At 42.4% G+C, this 25330-nt stretch overlaps 1 protein-coding gene across 1 annotated transcript in view; it reads left to right on the forward strand.

Annotated features, from left to right (window-relative positions):
• Positions 1–224: 224 nt before the first annotated feature.
• The window catches only part of SV2A (synaptic vesicle glycoprotein 2A), a 205877-nt gene continuing 180771 nt past the window's right edge, over positions 225–25330 (forward strand). The window contains exon 1 of the mRNA XM_069218238.1: positions 225–413. The gene's annotated coding sequence lies outside the window, so the exon portion shown is untranslated. The remainder of the gene's footprint in view (positions 414–25330) is intronic.

The following is a 25330-nucleotide window of genomic DNA, read 5'->3' on the forward strand; positions in this document are numbered from 1 at the left end:
CGCTGGTAACTACCATTGAAACAACTACTTAATTTAATAGGCGGCGTTTCCCTGGCTGGCTGCTTGTAATGCCGCCAGTTATTGCAACCGATCAGCCTCTTCTATTCAGAGATTCTGGTCATCCCCCGTCTTTAGTCTCCCGGTGAAACCCGCGCTCTCCCCCTGGTATAGAATGGAACAGTCCGATGGTCCTGTGTGATGATGTGTAGAAGCTGCTGCTGAGCATCCTTCTGGTACCCAGGGTCTGCCTCCTCCTGCTTCCCTGTCGGAGCATCCTTGGTACAAGCACACGCACGCACACTCACGCACACAGGAACGCGCGCACACAGATGCGTGCAAACGCGGATAAGCACAACAGGAGTACCTAAAGAGATATCACCGGGGGCTGTAACCTTCCAGATACGTATGACCAGGTAAGAAGCCCAGGTGTGTGTTCTCCTGCTGCGTCCATGTCTGAACGTCCTCGGTCCGAGCGCGTACACGCACTGGCCGACACACAGGCGTGCATTCAGCCTCCCCTACACCCACCGACCAGGTAAGGACGCCAGAGTGCCTGCCCGTCTGCATGTGAAGCCAGACGCACATGTGTCAGTGCGGAAGGAGTAATTTTCTCTGCACGCTGTGGCCATTTTGTCCTGCGAAACCTTGTCCCCGGTTAGTGGCCCACCCTTTCGTTGCCTGTCATCTGCAAGCACCACCTCTGAACCGTACAGCGCCCCTGATAAACGCACCCGGTGCCAAATCTGTATTGTAAGCGACAAGTCCCCGTCCTGATGTGAAGGAATATGCCTTTGGATATGTGACCTTGGGCTCTGGAAACCTGTAAGTCAATATGTAAGTATTGTTTGCACGAAGAAAAATGACCAGGTGCAACCTTGGTTTGGGTTACCTGAATGATAGATCTGTACTTTTTTTGGACGAGTAGGCAATAATGCTTTACCTACACCCACTGACACCTGCCCATCCGTTATCCATTCCCCGCCTTGACTAATCAATTCATCCATCCATCCGGAAACAATCTCCCGTTTAGGCCTGGGTTTAAAACAGTGTGTACTGGGTGAGCGAGAGGTGAGAAATGGGTGAGAAGTGGGTGTTGAATTTTTTACGAAGTACTTCTACTATACGCGACAGTGTGCCTGCGGTTGGGTCTCCGCATTTGAAGCATGAAGGTCGCCCTCAGTCCAATAAAATCTTCCTTAGGTTGTGGTAGCTAATTTGACTACAAGAATGAGGGCATGAGCGCTGCTGGGCCTGAGCTGTAGAAGCTTCAGAGAAGGCATAGGAGGTATAACAGTGTCAGTAGCGCCTGGGGCGCTGTGAAAGGTATCAATGCGATAGTGAGATAGATTTACGGGGTTCGCGACTATTCACGGATTCCTTTATGGGGGTTCACGAACTATCCGCAGGTTCCTTTATGGGGCACTTAAAGCAGGTCCTTTCGGAAACTCATACATGCCAATATACCTGATTCAGGGCGGAAGAGTCCAGATTTTTGAAGTAAAATATCGCTTTATTTTGGCTATTTTGAAGTATAAAATGGTTATATGTTGGCTATCTCCCGCTTGAAATTGTATTTCTCCCACTGACTTCTATTGAAAGATAGCATTCTGCCGATTTTTTTTTTTTTTATATCTCCCACTTTGTCTGCTAAAAATCTAGGCATGTATGCGAACTCTCCTAATTCTCGTGGCGCCAGAAACGAGACATGGTACGGAGAGGCACGCCTAACGCCAGTTAGGGCGCCCAGCGCATCTCGCATCCTCTCAGCCTGCTGCCTTTCCGCTGCGCTAGAGGTGTTTTCGGGGCCCAGTGGGGGAGGGGCAGTGTTACACTCATGACCTTGTTGCTGCGCGCTGGGTGGAAGGGCCTCGCATCTCCCTGCCAGCCGGTTTCTAAGGCAGCTTGGCGTTGCACATTTTGACGGTGGATCACAGGACAGTGGTGTAACAAAGGCCCCCGCGGTTGGTGGAGGGGGGAGGGAGAGGGCGAGGCACAATGCACGGGCGGCAGGCCCGTGACTGGGGGAAGGTCCCCCCATATACCGGGGGCCCCTTAGGTTTCGTTAGGCCACCGTCACAGGATTCACGTGCTTGGAGTGAGCAGGGCCTATCCCTGCAGAAGCCCCCTTGGCAAAGGAGGCCGTCTCCTCGCCGGCGATGGATTAAAATAGAAAATAAATATAAAATGCTCCACTCCTCACAGTTTGGCTCCACAGAGCCCTAAATACACGACAACATTGTAAACCTGTACGGTGGGAGGTTTTGAAATAAAAAACAAAATCGAGGGAATGTAGTCTTATGAGGCAGAGGCAATCCTAAACGGGAGGCAGCTAAAATAAAGCCATTTTTAAATTAAAAAATAGGAAGTCTCCCGTCTGAATCGGGTCGTTTGGCAAGGATAGTATTGGGTAGTTCTGACCTAAGACAACACAGCGTCTGGTATGGATGACTACATCAATAATAACATATCAAGCGCCACATATCAAACTAGTGCAATTTCTACCCGTTATAAATAACAGAGACTGATGTTGCACAAATTGTGGTACTTAATTTACTCTCCTCTGAAGAATCGAAGACTATATCTCCCTTGCCAAGATTTGAACTCGTGACCTCCAGATTACCAAGATACCCAGCTAGGATGTAATGCTGCGCCCACCTGTGCAGTCCAATTCCATCACGTGTGCGTTTTCGAAGTGCTTTTGGGAGTGATAACCCATGCACGAGTATGTGATGTTGATGAGGCTAAATGTCCCCCGTGGATGAGGATGCAATGAAATGTTGCATTTAGAAGCAATCTGCAGGAGTAAACAATGCACTATTTAATATCACGGAAAGGTAGGGACAAGCTTCCGTTACTGTTCTCGCGCCTCCCTTCGCACACCAGTGAGATTACTATGTAATGCCTTGTTTTTATTAGTTCCTGTGAATGCCTCTGGCCTTTCAGGCTACAGCGCAGGCGGTTACTGTTACCCAATCTAACGGTACTTAATTTATGAACCTCACGAGGCTGAGTTGGCCTTGCCAGGATTCAACCTCCGGGCCATCTTCAAGTCACTCCAGATGTCAGCGGCGAGCGCTTAACGTACTCAGAAATCCTGCCAGCAGAGACAGTTTTACTTGTTGTAAGCATGAGTGAAACACGGGAGTTAGGAGTGCATGGTGGTTCGAGGGAGGGGACACGCATTCGTTCAGTGGCAATGCGCCTTTGGAGACGTGGGCAGATCTATCGGGGTCAAATATGTGACTGGTGACGTCTTTTGTAATATCCCCTGTGGTAACTTGCGTGAGGTCATGAAAAGCCTAGGTTGCCATCACTACATAATCACTTGCGTTTTAGGTCGTTTTACGTTTTGCCTTGTCGCCCTAATGTTCGCTCCAGTAAAGCTCGCAGATATAAACATAAATTATACGCATGCGTACACGCACGTCCATGCGGTGTAATATCACATTTATTTTCTCTCAGTAAAGTGAGAACGTGACTCACTAGAGCGCTGACCTTCAGTGCGTCACGAGCGTCATTTGCCCTCTCATTGACCTATTGCACCCCCTGTTGAGAAGTGCTCAAAATCTACCATTTAAATTCAAGAAGAGCGGCGCTTATTCCCGAAGGGAATGGCCAAATTTAAGCAGGAATTCACTAAATTCGCTCAAAGGGGTGCTGTCATCTGCCACAATAACGTATACAAAAAGTGATGTTTGGAATGCTTGAATTAATCACAACCACTGGTTTCACCTTTCTTTTGCTCACAATGCCACCTCACTTTGGACCCAGCCATATGCAAAACAGTCTTGACCCTGCTTCAATAGGAACAGTCCAGCCTGAACTAACAGGCCAGGCCCTCCCTGAACCAGAACACAAGCAAACCAAGGCAGTTTTGCCATTTTTAGGGCACAACAGTCAGGTGTAGCCAGGGCCACTGGAATTATGCAGCAGGTCTGGACCAAATTATGTGGCAAGGTTGACTATATTTTGTGTCAATAAATTATAATATGGATTTGTAATGTGGTATATTTTGTAACAGCATTATTTCATTATATTCTTATTTTGTACTCATGTTAAAACTGAATGGCAAAAGTTTCCATCTATTAATACCAGTTTAGCACCCAAACGGTTCAATAGGCAATGGAATTGTGACAGTCAGCCTTTGTGGAGGGCCTTTCACTGTGCGGCAAAATGTGTTGCTATGTTTTTAGAAACTTTTGATCCTTTCAAGGTAGAAATAAATTTCTTCTTAAAATCTGCAGATTAAGCAGCAAATTATGGATTTCACTGCAAATGACTGTAAGTCCATAGCTATGCATAAAACGCCGCAGCTGCAGAATCGCATAATTCCAGTGGCCATGGGTGTACCGTGGTTTCAGTGGCACAGTGTGCACAAAACCAGGTCTGGGCATACGTGCCCCACCTAGCCCATCACATTTAGTATACAAAAACATTTCAGTCATTGGTAATTACTTGGAGCTGCATCCCAATCCTTTGTTACTTTGCACACCAAGGCCCATATTTACTGCATTTGCGCCGCTTTTTTAACGCAAAAACGGCACAAACTTACAAAATATTATATTTTGTAAGTTTGCGCTGCTTTTGCGCAAAAAATGACACAAATGCTGCACATAAAAAGTATAAATATGGGCCTAAGCCTCCTCAGTTTGGACCAAGCCTTATGCAAATTGATCATAACTAGGGCTCCCGGTTTCATGGTATTCATTGAACATTTCCATCAGTACTTATCCATATTTATTTTTTGGCCAATATATTTGTATTTATCTATATTTATTTAATGTTTTGTGAATAAATGAAGCTTACCTCATATATTTCTATGTTTATTTAAGCAATAAATGTGCACTCATACTTTGATTCTTGTTTGATTTTAGTACACTTAGCAGCCAAACATAATAAAACTGTAACACCACATGAAAGTATTTGCATAATAGCACAAACATATGTTAAGATATGCAGTAATTTAAGGACAGTTGATGTGTTTTTAAACTCCGCATACTCTCAATCTGCATGAATATTGTCTGGGAATTCATGAACAACAACAAGGAGAATCTCAGATAAGATGCTCAATTTTCGGTATTTTTCCTCTTCTAAAAATAAATAGACTGGAAACACATTGTTTCTGTCTGTATTTATCTGTAGGAATCAGTAAAATAGGAAACATGGAGTCTTAATCATAACACTGCTCCAAGGTATACTTAGGTCATCTGCTATAAGACAAGACTCTCCAACAGCCTGCCCACCCTACATATTCAGACTTCCGAGAGACCTCCTTACGCCCTCATATCTCGTCCTTGTCCCAGTCCTCACATATTGAGTATTCACTTCTGTGTGCAGGCATTCACCCAATAAAAGATCCTTTCCCAACCCTCCAGGATGTCTTCTCTTTCTGCCACCATTCCCATGGGTCCTTTTAAAAACACTGTCCACACTTCCACTTTTTTTTTTTTTTCTACGGACCCCATTCACTAGCTAAGTCCATTGATTTGTGAGCAATGAATATATATATATATTTTCCTTTGTTCTTAGTAATATTGAGAAGGTCTGCTTGAATAACCTCAAAAAAGCAAAGGGTTCCGGCCTGGCCCAAGGGAGGCAGTCCTGCAGCGGACTTGGTGGATCGCTTGTTACATGGTAAACAATTGGAGGACTAGCTGTAGCAGGGGTCTGGGTTGGAACTTACGACTTTACCAGCCCCATTTATCCTAGAAATGGGGTCAGAAAAAGAAACGTATGCTTGACCTGAAATAAACACATAAGTAAAATAAGGCGAGTAGCTGCCTGACTTAAACATGGTGGCTGTCACGCAAGGATATCGCTGTTGTGTTGCTAAGCAGTGCCTGTTAGCAGGAAGAGGGACAAGTTCATTGTGTGATCTGCGGCACTTTAAGGAACACTGCAGAGTGAGAGAGTTTTCACTATATTATATTTGTTTTCTGGCCTGGGGAAATCTGGCAAGGGTGCCTTCAAGAGGAACCATGTAGCAGAAGAACCCCATACTTAGGAGAATTAGGGACACACCTTAAGACAAACCTCTACAATCGGGGACATATGAGGACGACATAGGTGGCAGTTAGATAAGCACCTCCTAGGATGCTGTGTTTGATTTTCCTGGATGCAGAAGAAAGGATGCTGATGGGATGCAGCCACGGGTCAGAAAAGGGCTGTGCCTCTCTTTGATGTGCATGTAGGGTTACTCGTGGTGCTAATGAGTGTGCACTGTCAGCAGCACCGCGACCCCTGGTTTATGGCTGTGCAATGTGAGCACAGTCGTGAATCCAGGTGTGGGTGCTCAGGGTGAATGAAGAGGTTCACGTCTGATATCACGGGGATTTCGATTTGACTCAGGCATTTTACTCTGATGATTTGAACCACTGCAGAGTCCTGGATCCCTTGACCTCAATGTGGAGTACTGCAGTGCACATGGACCCTTTGACACCTAACAATGCGTATTGCAGCGTGCTAGGGCCTCTGGACTTTACGTAACACTGGTACTGATGTTTCATCACAACTTTGAATCCCTTTAAAGGGGGCCATTGACTCTAAAATTGTGTGGTATTGAGGTGGCCTAAGTTGTTGAAATCCAGACAGTGTGGAGAATTGCAGTGTGTGGGTGACCTTTGACCTCTGATAGCAGGAGCTACTGCCCAGCACCCCTGCCTTTGTCGCATTATAGAAGTCTGTGACGAGGAAGACCAGTACTAGGAGTAATGAAGATTACCAGTGCATAGCTGGGTCATTCTGCACACCACCACAGATGTCAGCACCAAGTGGCGCCCAAATGACAGACGCTGCGCTTTAGAAAAACGTACTCTGAGAGCACTGTGCCCTTGCTCGAGATCTCTGCTACTGATTCTGTGGGTTTGCAGTGAGAGGGAAAAATGCTGACATAATACCTGTGTGCTGTGGGAAAGGGGCTATTGAATTCTGTTGGCCTCAGATAATTTGAGCGTGCCCTTTCAGCGCGGATGTGACGTCCGGGGAGCACTTGACTTCTAATAAGGTATGTGTGTAGTGTTAGCAAGGCTTGGACCCTCCTGGTGACGTGGGTGTGTAGTGTGAGCTGAGCCGTGAATCCGTGTGATGTGGATGGGTTGTGTTAGCAGGGCCTTAACTCCGGGTGAAATGGGTGTGAAGTGTGAACAGGCCAGTCGCCCTTGGTGATGTGGATGTACAGGGTCAGCGGGTCATTACTCATGGTGATGTGGGTGTACATTTTGGACAAAGCGGTGACTGTTGGCGACGTGGATGTGCTATGAGAGAAGGTCTGTGACTCCTAGCAATGAGGTTGGGCAGTGTGAACAGGTCGTGAGTCCTGGTGATGTGCAGTGTAGGAAGGGCTGGGACTCCCTGTGATGTGGGGTTACTCGTGGTGATGTGGGTGTGCTGTGAGAAGGTCTGTGGCACCTTTGACTTTGATGTGCGACAAGGTTGCTCACCACTGAAGTGCACCTGGGGTGTTTGACTTCACTTCTTGGAGGGTGTTGCAGTGGCCTGGGCGCTCCCACGTTTGATAATGTGGGGTACTGCAGTGCACCCGGGGTGTGTCACCCATGAGTCTGTAATATATTGCAATGGTCTGGGCACTTTGACATCTTATAACGGGGTGCACTGGAGGGCACCTGGGGTGTCTGACTCCAGATCTTGCAGTCTACTGCAGCGGCCTGAGCCTTTTGATGTCTGATAATGTGAGTGTACTTCAGTGCACCAGGGGCTATTGACTCTAGTGCTTGCATGTACTGCAGTGACCTGGGCCCCTTCACGCCTGAAAATGTGGTTTACTGCACATGGACTCCTGCAGTGTGTCTTGGCCCTTGGGCTCCTCCTCATGTGGGGTTTCTCAAGGTACTACGGCAAACCTGGGCATCTGACTATTGGTTTCCGGACCACTGAAGTGAGTTCTTTCGTTCTAACTGGTTCTTCACCAATCCTTCTAATCTGTCTCTCTAGCGTGTTAACATTCAGATGTCCTTTGCATGATCTTGATTTTTATATTACATATAAACGATACAAGTTCTATATACATATGTATATGTCTATATATGTGCGTGTATGTGTGCATATATATATATATATATATATATATATATATATATATATATATATATATATATAATATTTGAATTTAGTTTTGGGCTTTGTGCTCCTTGATTGTTATATTTTTATATATCACATTGGCAATGCTGCTTAAAACATTTGCTTTACTGGAGTATTGTATTGTTTTCAGAAGTCCAGCAGCAGTAAACTTTAGTGTTACTTTTGTTTTCTGGAGTAATATAGACCCAGAGTACTAATTTTTAATACCATTACTTTTTCATTGATATATGTATATATATATATATATATATAATTTAACAATTTTAAATAAACCAACTCGGCAATTCAATATCACAAAATAAACGAGAAATTCTAAATCTAAACAGTGATCATGTATTTCATACAAATTTAATTACTTAATTTATTTACAATTAGAGTTTTTGAAAAAAAATATTTTAGTGAAAAATATTTTAGTAAAAAGGGTTCTCTGGCTGTTCACGTTTTGTAAGTGGCGCCTTAATTCCTGACCTCCACCTTCTATGTTTCTGGAGTATTTTGGAGAACCTGTGATGGATTCCACTTTTTTGAAAAAAATATTTAGCTCCGGCCATCAGTCTGGTTTGTCTGCATTGAACATTAATTGGTTGTTAAGATGATTTTCTGGGGATCTTCAGTGTGTATGTGTCCCCAATGCGAACATGTTTTCTGGAATATAGCTGTGAGGAAAGTACTTCTAAGTTTGGGAATACTTCTGTTGGACTGTGTTTTCTAACTCCTACTGTCTATAGGTTCTGCCAGCGTGTTGCAGTCTTCCTCTTACCTTCCCCCTTAGGATTTCAGGGATTTCACATAGCATCTGGCCTCCTGACTCTTGGTTTTCTGGAATTTTGCCACGACTTGTGACGCGTGACGGCGCCAGTTATAAATAAAAGACGTCAGAACTCGACTATTATAAGGTTATTACAGATGAGTTCTGACATCACAAGCCGCCAGCAGCCAGGTGAAAGGCAGGTCAGGTCATGCAGCATAATTAAAGCAGCTATTTAAAGCAACAAACAGAACGTTGCAAGTCTTTTTTCTGTTCTATTTTATTAGCTTAGAATATGTTTAATTTTTGCACAGAGAAAATCTAGGATCGTTCTGCATGTTTCTACACATTCTGAGCTACTGCAGCTTTTTTTTTTTTTTAAATGACTTCTATTGAACCATTTCTAATATCTGTTTGCAACAAATATCTAACAAGTTTTTGATGTATTTAATTTTGCATTATACGTTTATTTTTATTCTTCTTGTTTGCAAACATGCTCATTCTTTCATGTGAAAGAGCTTCACATCAAGTCTTTAGGTGGTTTGTGGGAAAGGTGTAATATATGGGATAAGGCCCCCGTGGCACACATGATAAGGATATTGCATATCTCTTCAGAGTTCCATAGCCTTATAAAAGAACTCAGCCTTCAGCCTCGTTCATATATTTGGTTATGGCACTCCTCAGTGAATTGTAATATCCTGATAATGTACCTTAGCCGTAATATTATTTATGTTATCTAACTTATAACGAAGCCTCAAGGTTTTTTATTTATCAAATGTGATAAGTAATAGAAATCATAAGTTTTACCTTAAAGGCAGGGCAAAATGAGCAGGTCTGAGGGCTTGCCACACCAAAACCACATGCCCGGTTACTGACTGGGCCTTTTCCACTTGCTTAAATTTCAAAGGGTTTGATCTGCCAATAGTTATCTGGTGAAAAATCAGACAGTAGAAAAAAATCAAAGCAACTCATTCTTCCAATACCATGTTTGACAACAAACTCATAATTAAGGCCTATGTCTGTGTCATGGGTCTGTGTTTGATCTACTGTCAAAGATTGGCTTGAATCCTACAGAATCGACTTATCCTTCACAGGCCAATAAAATTAGTTGGAAAAGTGAGTTAGATAAGAATCAGCAAACACTACGGAAAGGAATACAAACAATACTGATACTGTACAAGTTATCAACCTCTCTAATGCCAAAATGTCTGATGATGAAATAAATGTTCTAAGCAAGGGCCAAGATTTTTGTCATACTTCCAGACCAGACTATACAAATATACACATAGATCTTTTTAAATTTGTTAGATGTTTGAAGTAGCAAAAATACTTAATCAACAAACCAAATAGCTCAAAGGGACTTGGTGTCAGATTCCTAAATGTAATTAAACTATTAAGGATATATATGACATACAAAGGGTTCTTTCTTTGGAGAATACAGATACTCATAATATACTTAACATTATGGAACATCTTGATATTCAATCCAGTTTGGATACAGAGAGTGGTCTCAAACCCAAGTTTCGGTTTACCCCTTCTCTCCCCCCTGCAAACCACATAGACATTTTTTACGAGGCAGTACGTATGGACTTATACCGCCTTGAAGACAAACACAGAGGGCAAAGAAATAGATACATCAATAACTTTAGTTCAGGCAAAAGACTAGCTTCAAAAACACTGACTCAGAAAAAGGATAATGTGATTAGAGAAGCAGATAAGACAGGCAACGTTGTGATGAATAAAACAGACTACATGACAGAAATTGATAGACAGCTTGGAGGTAAGGAAGCATATGTGCACCTGAAGGGCAATCCACTAGCAGATATTACACACACAATGGAGAGGAACCTCACACACTGGAGGGATTGTTGTATGGCTGTCAAGCATGAACAACTGAAATGAAGAACTGAAGAACTGTACGGGAATATGAATTTAATCAAATGTTCACAATAAAACACCTGGCAACACAAGACGGATTGGTCTGAAAAACTTAAGCTATGGACTGTGTTTCACATGTTTGAACAACTTTGGTTGCAATGTCTGAAAGAATTAACATCTATTTGTAAATAGCACCAAAAGACCTCAGTAGGCATCAATAATCCAGTCTGTTAAATTTTGTTATGTTATCTGTGTTTTTATAGCATGCTTATCTCCCGTGAAGATATACAGGTGCGCAGTAGCAAGTATGTTTGGTCAGTCCTGGGGGCTTACACCAAACCCTAGGTCTACAGCTTCTTGCGCAACTCAAGAAGAGAGGAGTAGGCGCTGATGTGTTGTGTGGGACTTTGTTCCAGGCTTTAAGGGCCAGGTATGAGAAGGCCTGGCCCCCACTCTGCTTTTTTTTATGAATATGGTGGGTGCAAGTTAGCGACTGGCAGAGGGAAGGTGCCTGGAAAGCTGGTGGAGATGAATGTGGCTGTTCAGGCAGGCTGGGGCTGTGTTACTGAGAGCTTTGTAGGTGTGGGTGAGGATTTTTAAGTGTGCTCACTTGTGTACTAGGGGCCAGTGGAGTACTAATCTGGGCTTGGTGAGGGAGGTTGAGGACTAGCCTGGCTGCTGCTGCTTTTTTGACGGGCTGCAGACGTCTTGTGAGCTGGCTGGTAATCCGTGCACTATAGGTGGTTCCATAGTCTAGCCTGCAGGTGATGAGGGCTTTAGTGATGGATTTCCCTGGTGTTGTTTGGTAGCACACATATAGGCTATGCTATTGGTCTGCTCATAGATTCACCCTATCTCCAAGCTTTCACCATAACCCTCAAACACAACAGCAATTTAATACATCACCATTCCTGGAACCAATTCACCTTTACAGCAAACGGAAACAAGAGGACACGGCGCACCTAGACTCCATTACAGGTTCAGAAGGGAGCCTGTGGCCCCTGGCTGGTGATTTTATGTATTATATATATTTGTGCAGCAAGCTTGTAGTCTGTAGCTGTCCTTTTTTTCTGAGATGCCTAAACATCCAGCGGGGTCTCATCTTTTTTTTTCTGGTCCAACACAGTAATCTAGTGTTCTATGGCAGCTGTGTGTGTGGAACACAGTAGTAATTCTAGCATTTGCATTTTGATTACTTTGAGTGCTGTATTCCCTGGGCCCCTCTGTTTACTTTGTTTGGAGTATGACAGTGTTCCAGCAACACTCTGGTGATGCTTAGTATACCAGGAAGTCTGGGGGTCATTGCCAGTTGTTATCCTGTCTTTTTACAGAGCGTAAAGCATTTGTTGTTTGCTTGGGAAAGTGTTTTGAATCTGGGCTCTCATTCGGTTTTCTGCAGGGTTGTAGACAGCCTGTGGTCTATGGATATTCATTTTCTGCAGTAGTGAAGTAAATATGGAGCTCTTGCCCTCATTTATCTGGTCAATGCTAGGGACATTCTCTTGCTCTAGTTTTTTCTGATGTATTGCAATGGGCCCAGGGCCCCTAGATATTGGCTTTCAGGAGTATCAAAGTAATCTTGGTGGTAATGAGTAATTATTATATTTATCTTACGCTTACATGGAAGATTACTTGAGTTCCATAATCTCCTTACGATCACCACCTAGCACTCAGGTTTAAAGAAGGTGTAAGAAAGATGGTTCCTAAGGAGGATTTGAAGGGTGTTGCTACTCAGTTGCTAGTTTTTTTTCTTCCAGAGGAAAGGTTTAAACAATCCAGACTTACCTGCTTGCTTGAAATGAACGTGGTTAGATTTCTAGAGTATTTCAGTGGGCCTGAGTTATCTTGTGTTTTTGTTATATCCTTGAACCCTATGCTGAGTGTATAACCTCTAGTGGGTGGTTTTCTGGGACTTACAATCAGCCTAGGGGGTGGGGGTCTTGTTTTTCTGCACTACAGTAGACTAGGAACTCTGAGTATTTGTTTTGTGCAGTGACGCAATGAGATCTAGTTGAATTAGTTTTTCTGTACCATCATACATGAGCCTGGGGCGCTAACCGTTGGTTTGGGGGGAATTACTGTGAGGCTGCGGCCTCTGTCGGTTTCTGTGATATTACAGGCCTGGGGCATTTCACATCGGGCACTAGAGTATTCCAGTGTGCTAGGTCCCTTCGACTGCTGGTTTCTGTGCCTGGGGCATAGTTATTTCTAGCGTAATTGTGAGCCTGGTGCATCTGACTGCTTTTATTTTTTAGTTCTGGCTTGACAGCAAATCTGTCTGCATGGCATATTGTTACTAGTTCTTTAAAATATCCCCAGATGGGTTTTATTTCCTCACAGGGGTGTATTTCTCTCTCACTGCCTGCCATTTTCAATTTGGTGTATGCTTCTCCCTCTTACGGAGTTTTTCCATTACAATGCATCAGGGGCTATTTTACATCCCACAGTACACAGAATAATCACCATTTATATTCTCTATCTCTTAGATGCACCGAAGACTGAAAGTAATCCTTTCCTGTTTTGTTTCTCACTACGGGGGGCATTTTAAATGTTTTAATCAGGAGCCAAAATGAAAATCAGACACACTGGCTTTGCCAGTGCTTGTTTCTGAAATATTCCAGTGAGGACATTCACCTATGGCATTTGATTTTTGCTTTGCTGGAAATCATGGTGCATTGGCTTTTGATGTCTGGAGGTTTGCACAGACCAAGGCACTTTAAATATTTTTGCCCCAAGCACAGAAATGTATGCCCTAAAGGTAGGGCAGATCCCCTTCAAAAGGTAAAACACCCAAACCTGACCTTTGCATAAACCCCCATTAATTGTACTGTGCTTCATGAATATATATATTCCCTCATGTTTGTATTTGAATATCATTTGTAATAGCTGACATTTCATGCAAATAATTAAGGTCATCTGTATTATCCTTGCTCACTATATCAGACAAGCCCAATTCACAATGATTTTGCTGCCGGTAGCTGTGACTTGTTTTTGTGCAACTGCTTGTTTAACCCTGAATTCCAGCAATAAACTTCAGCTGCGACACAGTATACTCCTGGCTTACTCTTACCATTTTGTAAATAATACTCCAAATGCATAGATTCCAAAACACCCAAGAGGATAATGTTCAAAGTGATGTCATGACAAGCAAGGTTTGGAATACATTTTTTCATCCAAAATCACAAAGTGAATTTCTTACCTTTTCTTCGTTAAAGTAGCTCTGCATCCAGACAAAGGACAATGAGTGTGGGGGAAAATGGCTGATCTGACCCTTTTTGGGAAATTTGTTTCCCTGAAGAACACCTTGCAGAAGCACTGCACTGAAACAGGCAACACACCGAACGCCTTGGGTCCAGGGTTTCTGCCATCATTAGGTAGAACCATTGGCCAAGGGTGTGAGTGCCCACTGGAACAGAATTACAGTGGCCTTTAGGACACATTGCAGGTGGAGGCATTTTCCATGTTTATTCAAGGGCTCATTACTCCGTTGCTACACCACTGTTCATGTGTCTAGAAATTCCAAGTCTCTGATTGAACAGTGTTTTTTTGCCAATCAGGTTATAGTTATAGAGTTCAACAGTGCAAATGGGAAGAGGCTGTGGACTGGGAAGAAGAACAATTCACCCCTAAAGGCAGCAACTCGTATTCCTGATCTTTATATCCTAGCGATAAAGGTGGGCTGACTTGTTTTGATCACAAGCATTAATACTCAAAGTAGAACTTTAACCGTTCATCAGCGGGTTCTACGAGATATCAAACCATTGCTTATTTTGTAAAAATATGAGTGTCCGGTCCCAAGGTATTCCATCTCAGCTGGTACCACCCACCGCTCCAGCCATTGCTTCTGAATTCCAATGCCAGCATTACAACTAACCATCTTAACCACACTTAAACAAGTGTGACATCTTGGATTATTCCAGGTTACTCCAAGCTGTAGGGATGGCTTGGGAGTGCTAGTTTTTGTCACGTCTTAAAATATATTGAATTGGCATTGCTAAACACTCGGAGGCGCTCTGTTCAAAAATAGGCTGAGAGCACCACCATGTGGTGTACTTTTATAAACAAGTGAAGGTGTTCCACTTCCGAAGACTGGCAAACACCGTCAGAAATTAAGCACTGTATCGAACAAAAGCAATGCCATGGCTACCTACGCTTCCTGGGGTATACAAGAAACATTAGGGCCAGAATCCAAAGTCTTCAGTGATATGCCTTGTTCTAGCCACTGTGACAGAGTGTCAGATTATTTGAGCAGGTTGTCGGTACCTCGGCAGCGAATTATAGGTCCAAGGGCAGGATTGCAAGCTGCACCGCTCCCAAAACAAGACATCCTAACGTGTTCAGGATGTGTGAACTGCTGTGTCTTCGCGGTGATTATCCGCTCCAGAAGCCTTTAACTGTGGGTTTTCAACATCAGAAAGACAAAGGCTAATAGCACTAATTACATAGGACAGAGAGGCGTGGCTGAGACAAATGCCACATGCAACTTCTAACAGGATCCTGCTTCTTTAATATTAATGGGCGCAGATTCGGCAAATCCTACCCAATGGTCAATTTTGCTTGGTTGCTCTGTTACAGGGTATTTGTAGTTCAAGAATATATATTCTCAGGGTGAAAAACCAGTCGCTGAGCAACTGTGACTTCTATGTGACTCGATAATGATATGGCGTACCCAAACCCTATGTTGACTATTTTTCCAGATTCTGGAATTTGTGCAGGGTTGAGCAGTAGGAAAACAAAATATGCAATGGCAAAGCAGGCAGTTATGGGTTCAATGTGCTAATGCATGCAACTTTAGCACATCGGAGCAGACAACACAGGACAGTGCTGTCAGGAGTCATTAGAGCGGGACGTAAAAGTCCCATGCAGTTCAATGCAAGCACTCTAGTGGAGGCAGAAGGATACACATATCCAATACCATTACACGACATATGAATACACCATTGGCCTGAGCAAAGCCTGATTGACAAAGTCTCAACCAATGGCCAAAAGAAGCTGGTTGATGAAAGCTGATGTTTGAAATGGGGGAACCCAAAGCCCATTCTAATTATGAGTGTGCTAAACTTGTGTAATTTGCTTTTGTGTAATTATCTGAGATTTTGGCAAAATTACACAAAACTATGAATAATTACCCAAGGTGCAAATTCGCCATTTAGCGGTATATTGTAGACCAAAATGTTTCCTTGTGTTAATTTTTTATGCCGCAGTGCATTTCAAGGTAAAAAAAAAAAAAAATATATCATAATCGCCCTGAACAAAGTCACTTGCACTCTGGTTGTTCGCATTGATACCCAGTATCCATTTTGCAATGAATGGCAGCTCAATTATGTGGTGTGATGTAATTTCGGGAATTTCATGTAACAAGAATAATGAGGCATTCCCAAAGGTATGAAATTTATGCTTAGGCATAATTTAAATTTTGTGCAGGCCTACACTGTATGTACGCTGTTAGCAATATGTCTATTTGACAGCTGCACTATCAAAACCCCGATGCAAACATTGCTGTTTTCAAATTTATAAGTAAGGAATATACATGTGTTAAGTGAATACCCAAGCTAAAATCTATGTTTTAGACTTTTTGCACTTCTAATGCTATTTGTTGATGAGCTCACGCTCAAGAGTATGTGGCAGATTTCAACAAATTTGGCACTTTGTAAGAAATTGGTGGTGGGGCCTAACGGTTAGCGCTGTGGAATGCAGGAACTGGGGTTGCAAAGTGGCCAGTTTAGAGGACAGCGACTAGAGATGCACAGTCAAGTGGTCTACTCAAACCTCGAAAAGTGTTACACACACTCAAAAGTAGAGGCAGAAAAGGATAGGTGGATTCCTTCGTCTGGACCAACCTTGGGCACCCACAGTAGCTCCATGGGGTTGCAGGTAGGTTGTTGGAGGTTGCTGTGCAGGAAAGCATGGCATCCCTGCCTAGTGACTAAGGACAGTGTCATGTTTCTCTACTGATCTAGAAGGCTACCCAAACAGCATATCTGATAGAACCCTGAACCAGATAGGTGCCAGGAAAGATGCATGACTTGCTTAATGCATGTAGTTATTACTATTAAATCCAGGCCTGAGACAATGCACATTTCATGATGTATTTACATATGGTTGGATGATGGGCATACTAAGACATACCAAAACACCTGACTCATGTCTCAGCAGTTGTATGACCGGGAAGCGAGAGAGAAAATCCAGGATATAGGATAAAGCCCCACTAATCAAATGCTCAACACAACAGACTAGGCTACAAGCTATGTTCAACAGAATTAACTATTGGAATCGAGAGTGAAAACAGTGGAAGGAAACCAACCGGAAACAATTTTAGGGTTTGGGAAAGACACGCACCCCCTCTGGCTCATTTTGGTCCCTATAAACCAGGATGGGCTCAACCGTGTTTCCAGGAAGCACTTAAAATATTGTTTTTTTTCAGCCGGGGTCTAGTGGGCATTTAAAATACCTTCTGGACGCCCAGATATCACTTTAATAACATGCACCCATGAAATAGGTAAAAACAGATGTGGGGTGCAACAGGAAACAATGTCCCTACACCCTTTCTAGTGTCAAGCCATAGCAGCCATTAACAGAAAAAAAAAAAAAAATGCCCACTTTGGAAGTGAAAGTCTCCCGCTCTGTAACAATAAGATGAATAATTGAAAAAAAACTCTGAAATGTGATGACATTACACTACACAGCTTGACAATCCGTAATACTAATGGAAGCTATTTATTATACTCAGTTAACGAAACCACAAACAAATTGTTAGGACTACAGTGATGCCAAAGTTGCAAAAACCTTTCTGCCGACTGCAGTTCGTACTGCACAGTCCAGGTCCTTGCAGTTGTCATTTAAAACCTGTGCGGAAAAGGCTGATATCTGAGAGTTCGAGCACAACCAGCCATGTTTTTTCATGTGTAGCCTATCAAACAAAATGGTCAGATTGAGGTTTGCATACAAAATAATGTCTCCTTGATGCAGGTGTAAAGCTAGAGAAATATATGGAATTCTCCAAATACTTCACACATTACATGTGTGTGCACTATGCAGCACCCAAGCAAAGTGTGAAGCACTTCCATACAAATCCCATGATAGACATCATGCATCCATCAATGCAACATGGTGAAAAGGTGTCCGCGTGGCGTTAGACTGCCTGTTTGCGCACCTGGCAGCGGAAGACAACAGGAGCAGGCCATACTTAGTAAATACTGCTCCCCGCTTCTCTCGCCGCCATTTTGCGTCGCATTGCAGCATTTTTGGTTGCCGCGCTGCATTGTGGTATATTTAGTTAATCTGCCCAATAGTGCCAACGTTTACATTTTTCCTCACAAATACTGCCAAGTAATACCTGGTGTATTTTATGTGGTGGGGAAAAAACAAAATATTCCTCAGTTCCAAGACTCGTAACTGGGGATTTAGCATAATAACCCCGCGGTATCTGTATTTACCCGGTGTGTTACCCTGCTTGACAATGGGCCCTTTGATATCAACAAAGCAGCAGGTGATTTTCACTGTGGGTGTCAGTAAGCCATTTAATATGTTCCACTCGCAGAATTAATATCAAATATTCACGCTCCAAACCAGAACCAACTGGGCGCATTTCAGCCAGCTGCGTGAAATCATCATAGCATTATCCCTTTTATCCACTGAAGACGCTGAATATTAAACAACTCTGCAGAAAAGTCTAAGTATTATGGGATGTGCATCCAGGGACCTTCTGGCGAATCAATGCTAGCCATTTATAGTACGTACTCCACTTGCGCTGGCCAATAAGGTGGAATAAAGCCCTGAGAGAGATCTTATTGGTGCATGCGGCAGTGAGTTCAAAGTTTATGGAATGGTGGAAGTGAAACATGATCAATGAGGCGTGGGTACTCTACGACAATGATGGAGTGCAAAATATCGACCTACAACAATAATGAGTGCAGACGATCGACCTTCTACAATATTGAGTGCAGAATATTAAATACTATTATATGGTAAAGGTAAAGGTATATTTAGTTAACAATAAAGTTACCATTCTTAACTACACATCTACATTCTCTGTCGTGATAAATGTTTCTTGAAGGTGAAGAAAAGTAAGTCTACGCTTACCTGTGTACGTGTACCTTGATATGAAATGAAATGATCATTGTCAAAAGATTATATAGAATCTAGAGGCCCCACAGTGAGGCCGGAAGTTCAGTGTCATAGAAAAACATTTTTGTCCACTGGGAACATTTATAGTTCGGATGTCAGGTGGCCGGACCCATGCCACATTTTCTGGATGTCTGCATTGGAAACATTTTTGTGCATTAAATCCATATGTTAATTGTTTACTGAGCAAACAAACAAACCATAGAAGAGAGCATTGTAGCTGTGGGCTTTAACTTTAAATTGGATGAGTTTCAGGAAGGTAATCACTAGCCGTTCACTTTAACTATGGGTTATTTTTTCCATTTTTTCCCATAATGATACTTAGAGCCAAGACTAAAATAAGTGTACACATTGTTAAACAATTGAGTAAAGTTCCCAATACAATATTTTGCCTTAGGCTTAGTTCAAAACTGCCCACATTCATGCACATTTGAACTCAATGGAACACGTGGTGCCTTTAAAACATATAAATTGTTATTTCATTATGTATTTGTTAAGTTAGATAACTGGAAAACTATGTAACCATAAACACAAAAGAACATTTTATTTTTTTGTCATTGTATCATATAAGGATCTGCATAACACTGTACGTTTTGTAAGGGCATTTACGGCCCCTTATAGATTTTGCAAGGATAAAACCTATATCATGTTTAGGAGGTTTTAAGGTCTTGGGTCATTCTTCTTACCATGTAGAAAACCTTTGTTAAACAGCTGATCGCTAGTGCCAGAAGCTGCCTGCCCAATGCACCAGAGCCGTAGTAGTGAGTACTGACTGAGAAACAACCCCTGCGGATGCCGCTAAATTTGGATCGAATGTGCTAATTAATTGTGTCAAGCTGCCTTCTGCAAACTGACTTCAAGTAACACAAGGACACATTCCTTTCACTAACGAAGTCTCTCTTCACCTCCCTGAGGGTTTTGACATTTATAAATGGGTCGGTCAGTCCGTGCGTAAAGGATGAACAGCGGGACCTGGTGTGATTGCCCAATCAGTGCCCAAACCTACCTGAGCAGGCAATGTGTCAGGTGTGTGTGTGGTATTTCATGCAGAACTCAGAGCCACAGGGTATATATCTTCTGTGTCTATGGCCACTTTCTGAGCATAATATGTACACAAGGCATTAGGCAGAGACACTGGCGTAACAATAGCCCCTGCAGCCCCCCGGTGTGTGGGGGTGGGGCCCGAGCTCCTGGGGGGGGCTCTCAGCACAGTACAGTGAGTACGGACAGCAGACCCCTGGATTGAGAGCTTCTGACTGGGTGGGGAGGGGGCCCCTCCATGTACTTTGCATGGGGGGGTCCACTCAAGTTTCGTTATGTCACTGGGTAGAGACACACTACACACACACCCCTGAGCAAAATGCTGACACACATAGCTTGTCATGTATGTACTGCATTGCCGCAATCCAATATGACCCATCTCTAAACAATATGAAACATAACCAAATACAACATCAACAGACAACTTTGACTCTGGTCAATTAGAAGACCGTCGCTGCTTGTGCGCGCAGGTACCGATGGGACATGCCATACAATGTGCGGTTAGGCTAACATAAGAAGGCCTATGCTTCGCTGGCTGTTAGGCTAATGCTTAGTTGGAGCAGGTAGTTGGTGGTGGAGTTTACAACTCTTTTTGGGTGAACAGGACCTATTTTTAATCATCAGACTTTGACCCAGAGCAAGAGAGAGGAAGGCAGCAAAGGGAGAAAGGAGGAGGAAGATAAAGACAGAAAAACAGTGACAAGGGGAGAAAGCAGTGATTAATAAGAGCCTGCAAGAGTGAGATAAAGGGGCAGGGAGAGTATGTTAGTGGATGAAAGAGGCAGGAGGTCAAATAAAGCCAAAGTATTCAATAATCCCGACATTTGGCAGCAGGGCCTGATGGCGCCTGAGAAAAATATGAGCCCTGGGACTTAGTCTTCTACCGATTAAGCACTGGGCATAGGTATGACCTATGTGCTGTACATAGTTTGCACAGCGTTCGGACATGGGCTGTGCATAGTGCATTCAGGGCATATACTGGCTTTGGTTTTGGGGCCCTCCCTCACTCACTCTTTAAATGTAATTAGTTACCAACCACTGAAAAAATACAGACATATTCAAATACAGACAATGTGCCATGGACGTGTATGGACCATAGAATGCAATAACAAAAATCACATTGTAAAAAGCTTTATTTCTTCCTCTATTGTTAATAAAAAAAAATGGTAACGTTCCAGTATACGACAGTAAAATCTAGAATTTAATCATGGCAAAAATGCTTATTTTGTAAGGACCATTAAGTGGCTACGCATTAATGGAAGTGCAACGTTTTGGAAAAAGAGGTGTCTTGTTGTATATAGAATATTTGTCACCCCACAAAAGTACATTTTTCTCTGAAATTACACTACAGTACCTCTGCTTACAGGTTGTACCTACATTCTTTTAGTCTAGCAATATTGACTTCTCTTATTGCATTTTTTTAACATATGTGATACATGTGCACTTCCTATTTAATAAATATCCAAAGGTAAAGCTGCCATGTTTCACACTAGGATGATTATTTATAGCTTGTTAAGGTTTATTATAAAGAGATGGTGTAATGTTTTAAGCATTGCAACTTTTTCAGTAATCCTCTAGGGGAAAATTGAAAGATTAGTTTTTTTTAACAAATGAAGTAACCAAGAAAGCAGAGGTATGTACCAGACCAAATACATATTTAATCATCTGTATTATGCAGACACATTTTGTTCATTTTATTTTCATCAGCTGGGGACATCTCGATTTGAATTTTTGTACCTTATGACAAGATTTTATTTCAGTACATAGGACAATAACAATACATGTGTAGAGTGAATTATGAGAACCAATGTGACTGTAAATACATCAGTTTAGTGGTGCACACGGGTGATATTGTACTTGGCCTGAAGGACTATAGCTTATTTCATGGTCTATTTTCATCCTGAACGATTATTTAGCTGATGTGAATGTGATCCCCTGCCTGTAATTTACAATTGCACCTTTGCTTTTAAGAATCTGCATTATTTGGTCAAATGGACATGAGTTGTGTACATTTCTTGGGGTGTGTGTTGTACTTGATAGATATGAACATAAATACCCCTTGAAAAACTCCTCTGCAACCAGAGCAAGACATCTGTCGAACGAATATTTCTGCGTGGAATTTAATTTGTTTCCTCAGTTGTGACTGCTAGCCTTATCACGCTGAACTATATTGGATTAGAACCATACTAACTAAATCCTAGTAATTAAGGAATATTAACTAGAATTTACTTCTATTCTGTTGAACTTTGAAGGTATGCCACCCATCATGCTGCATAGTATTGTTTGCACTTCATGAATTTAAGTCTGTGGATGTTGTGCTTTTGTTTCATTAAAGTGGGGTTACTTTAATCCAAGTTAGGGTAGTGTGCTGGTTGCCACAACTTTATAGGTGGGCGGAGGCAGTCCTGTGAATATAATTGTATTTAGATAGCGCTTAGTTACTGCCCCTGGTGTGGTGTTGGAGACGCTTCACGGCGAGTTGCACGGAACCCAAGGTTACTGGTTAATTGAGTGGTGATTCATTATTGCTGGTTACTGAGATAAGTCCTGTCCTTCCAATGAAATCATTCCATGAATTTTTCTTTCAGTTTCTTTGTCGCAGATTAGATTAATAGGAGTTGGGTGTGATCATTAGTGGGGCTTTGTTAGTTTTTGAAGATGGTTGTTAAGATGAATAGACAGGCTAGATGGAAAGTAAGCAAGGGTAGGTGGCATGGAGGTAGTTTTAAGTCAAAGAGTTTGTGTTCCATGAAATGAGGTGTGGCAAATTATAAGAAATGCATTAAAGGATATTAAGGGAGGTAGGCATATGACTTAGAGCAAGCGATATGTAGAGAATGGAGGCAGGCAGAGGATGGTAAGGATGAGGTCACTGAAGAGAATGAATGAAGAGGGAACACTTGAAAGTTTTAGGTCAAGATCAGATTTTCATGCAGTTTTAGAATATAGTGGGAGGACACTTCTAGAGATAGCATGCAACCGGGAGGTAGAAAACAGCATTATTTGCATGTGAAGTGAGGAAAATGTCACTTCTATCGTATACAGGTATGTCCCCTTGCCCGGAATAGCTGACGAGGTGCGACTTTTCATTTGGCCATGGGGTCATGCTAGTCTAGCGTGTGTGCAAAGGCCTACACCTCTCCCAGATAATGTGTAGTCCAGGACCTATCCTGCAACATAGATGGGATCACCAAGTGTTCCATGAGACGGGTGGAGGCAGCACACCATGTTTTATGATCTTATACAATTGTCTAGACTTTTGTATCTGTGTCAGTGAGAATTAGACCTACTGGCCACTCTTGTGGTAGCTCTACTTTTATGTGAGAATCCATAACTTTGCAATGACATCCTATGTGTTTGTGGAGTTACTAAGCATTTGGAGTACTGAAGCTAGGGTGATCCATTTTGTACATCCCTGCTTCAGCATGACACAAGTGGAGGATGAGGTCAACTTCCGAGACAGGTGATATGTATTTCCTGCATCCCTGTGACTGGAGGGTGTAGATACAGACACTGAGGTGAGGAGGACTGGACAGGGCCATCTTTATAAATTCTATGAAGCCTTTTTAAGCAAAGGGTTGCCAATTAGTTCTTTCTTAGCACTGCCACATAGTGGATGATGGGGATAATAGAGGAGACTACACTTTTTGCTGTGCAAGGTAAGTTCTAGGTTGGCCCACTTCATGTGTATCTGTAGTACTTGCTTTCTTCAGCGGGTGCAATCTGATTGCTCCCCAATTCACCCCTTGCTTTTTTAATTGCTTGTTTTCTGGACATCCCAAAGTCTGTTTTGATTGTGACCATAAATCAGGTCTTCCCCATGAGTAACAGGCTTTTTTGTAGCTCTGGAGATTGTGTACCTAGTCAATGTAGATATCATTGACAGCAGCATCAATCATATTACAGAGGTGGGTCAATATCCACCTTTTTAGTTTTATATGTAGACTCTCTCATTTACTTTTTATTACATAAAATAATTGATGACGTGCCTTCTTCCACCATACAGTAATGAACACTGCAGATGAAAGAAGGACATACCTGACTATTTTTAGGAATATTTAAGAGCAGAGTGTTTTGTCCTTCAAAACTAAAAAGAGATGACACAGTTTAATGTACATGGCAACATCTCTGGGGGCTCATGTTTCTTATTTCCTATTATGTGGTTTTACATCCATGTTTAACCTGGCATTTTTCGCCATAATATCATATTGAACGTACTGGGAGCCAATACATAAGGAAACAATTGTATTTTAACACTTTCTATTACGCATACTGTTGAGAACTTTCAGTAAACCTTAAGCACTGAAGAAGAAACTGTGTCTCGAAACATGTGTTGGCTGTTCGGCTGTTTTGCAGTGATATCTTATACAGAAGATTGAAAGAAGCCACTGGAACAATTATTTGTGATTACATTTATTGTCAGACCCATGTTGTTTATACATTAAGGGGGTTATTCTAACTTTGGAGGAGGTGTTAATCCGTCCCAAAAGTGACGGTAAAGTGACGGATATACCACCAGCCGTATTACGAGTTCCATAGGATATAATGGACTCGTAATACGGCTGGTGGTATATCCGTCACTTTACCGTCACTTTTGGTACGGATTAACACCATCTCCAAAGTTGTAATAGCACCCTAAGTTTGTACTTACCCTGGGTGTGTTTTGAGAAGCAGCGGTAGGCAGATTACGGATACCTATTTATTTTGTACTATGTGGTAATATGTCTATGTGCCAACTATTTAATGAGTTTATCATCTGCAAACTTGACAGCAATGCCAAAAATATCCCTCTTTTAATCCTGGTGGTGTCGAGCCAGAGCTCCACAAGTTGCTGCATGACATACATGTCCTCTTCTTCTTCCTGCTGTGACCCTGCATGTTTTTTTCCTCGGGAAGTTGCTATATCAGAACACCACTGTATTTTCAAACCTTGGGATCTACTGAAATGTGTTGAAAGTCACATCATCCTTGGAAGACCATTACTAGTTTTTCAACCTTCAGGTTAGATCCATGGATGCAATGCTCCTGCAACAAGATCTCAAAGACTTTGATGGATACCAGCTCATCTCCTCTCTTTTCATGGTCTCAAATAGTTTCAGGGTCAAAATTGCAAGGAATTAAGAATATACAGACTGTGGTGGCCTGATATCCTGAATGGCTTAATGACTGAACACAAATTGTTCAGAAATAATTGGCAGATGAAAACAAGCGTTTAGTTCTGTGAATTCTTGGGTCTTCCTAACTTGTGATGTGCCCAGATGGCTCTCAATCCAATAGCTTTGTACTCGTTCAGCTTCTCCAATGGGTTCCCTGAAATTGGTATATGACATTTACGGTCCAGATTAACACAAATGTTTCCACTATGTACCCTTCACTGAGTTACATGTTGGTGCTGAACATCCATGACTGATGTCCGGATGGGATCTTTTGTGGTATAATGAC

Source organism: Pleurodeles waltl, chromosome 12 (assembly GCF_031143425.1).
Source record: "Pleurodeles waltl isolate 20211129_DDA chromosome 12, aPleWal1.hap1.20221129, whole genome shotgun sequence".
NCBI classification, from domain to species: Eukaryota; Metazoa; Chordata; class Amphibia; order Caudata; family Salamandridae; genus Pleurodeles; species Pleurodeles waltl.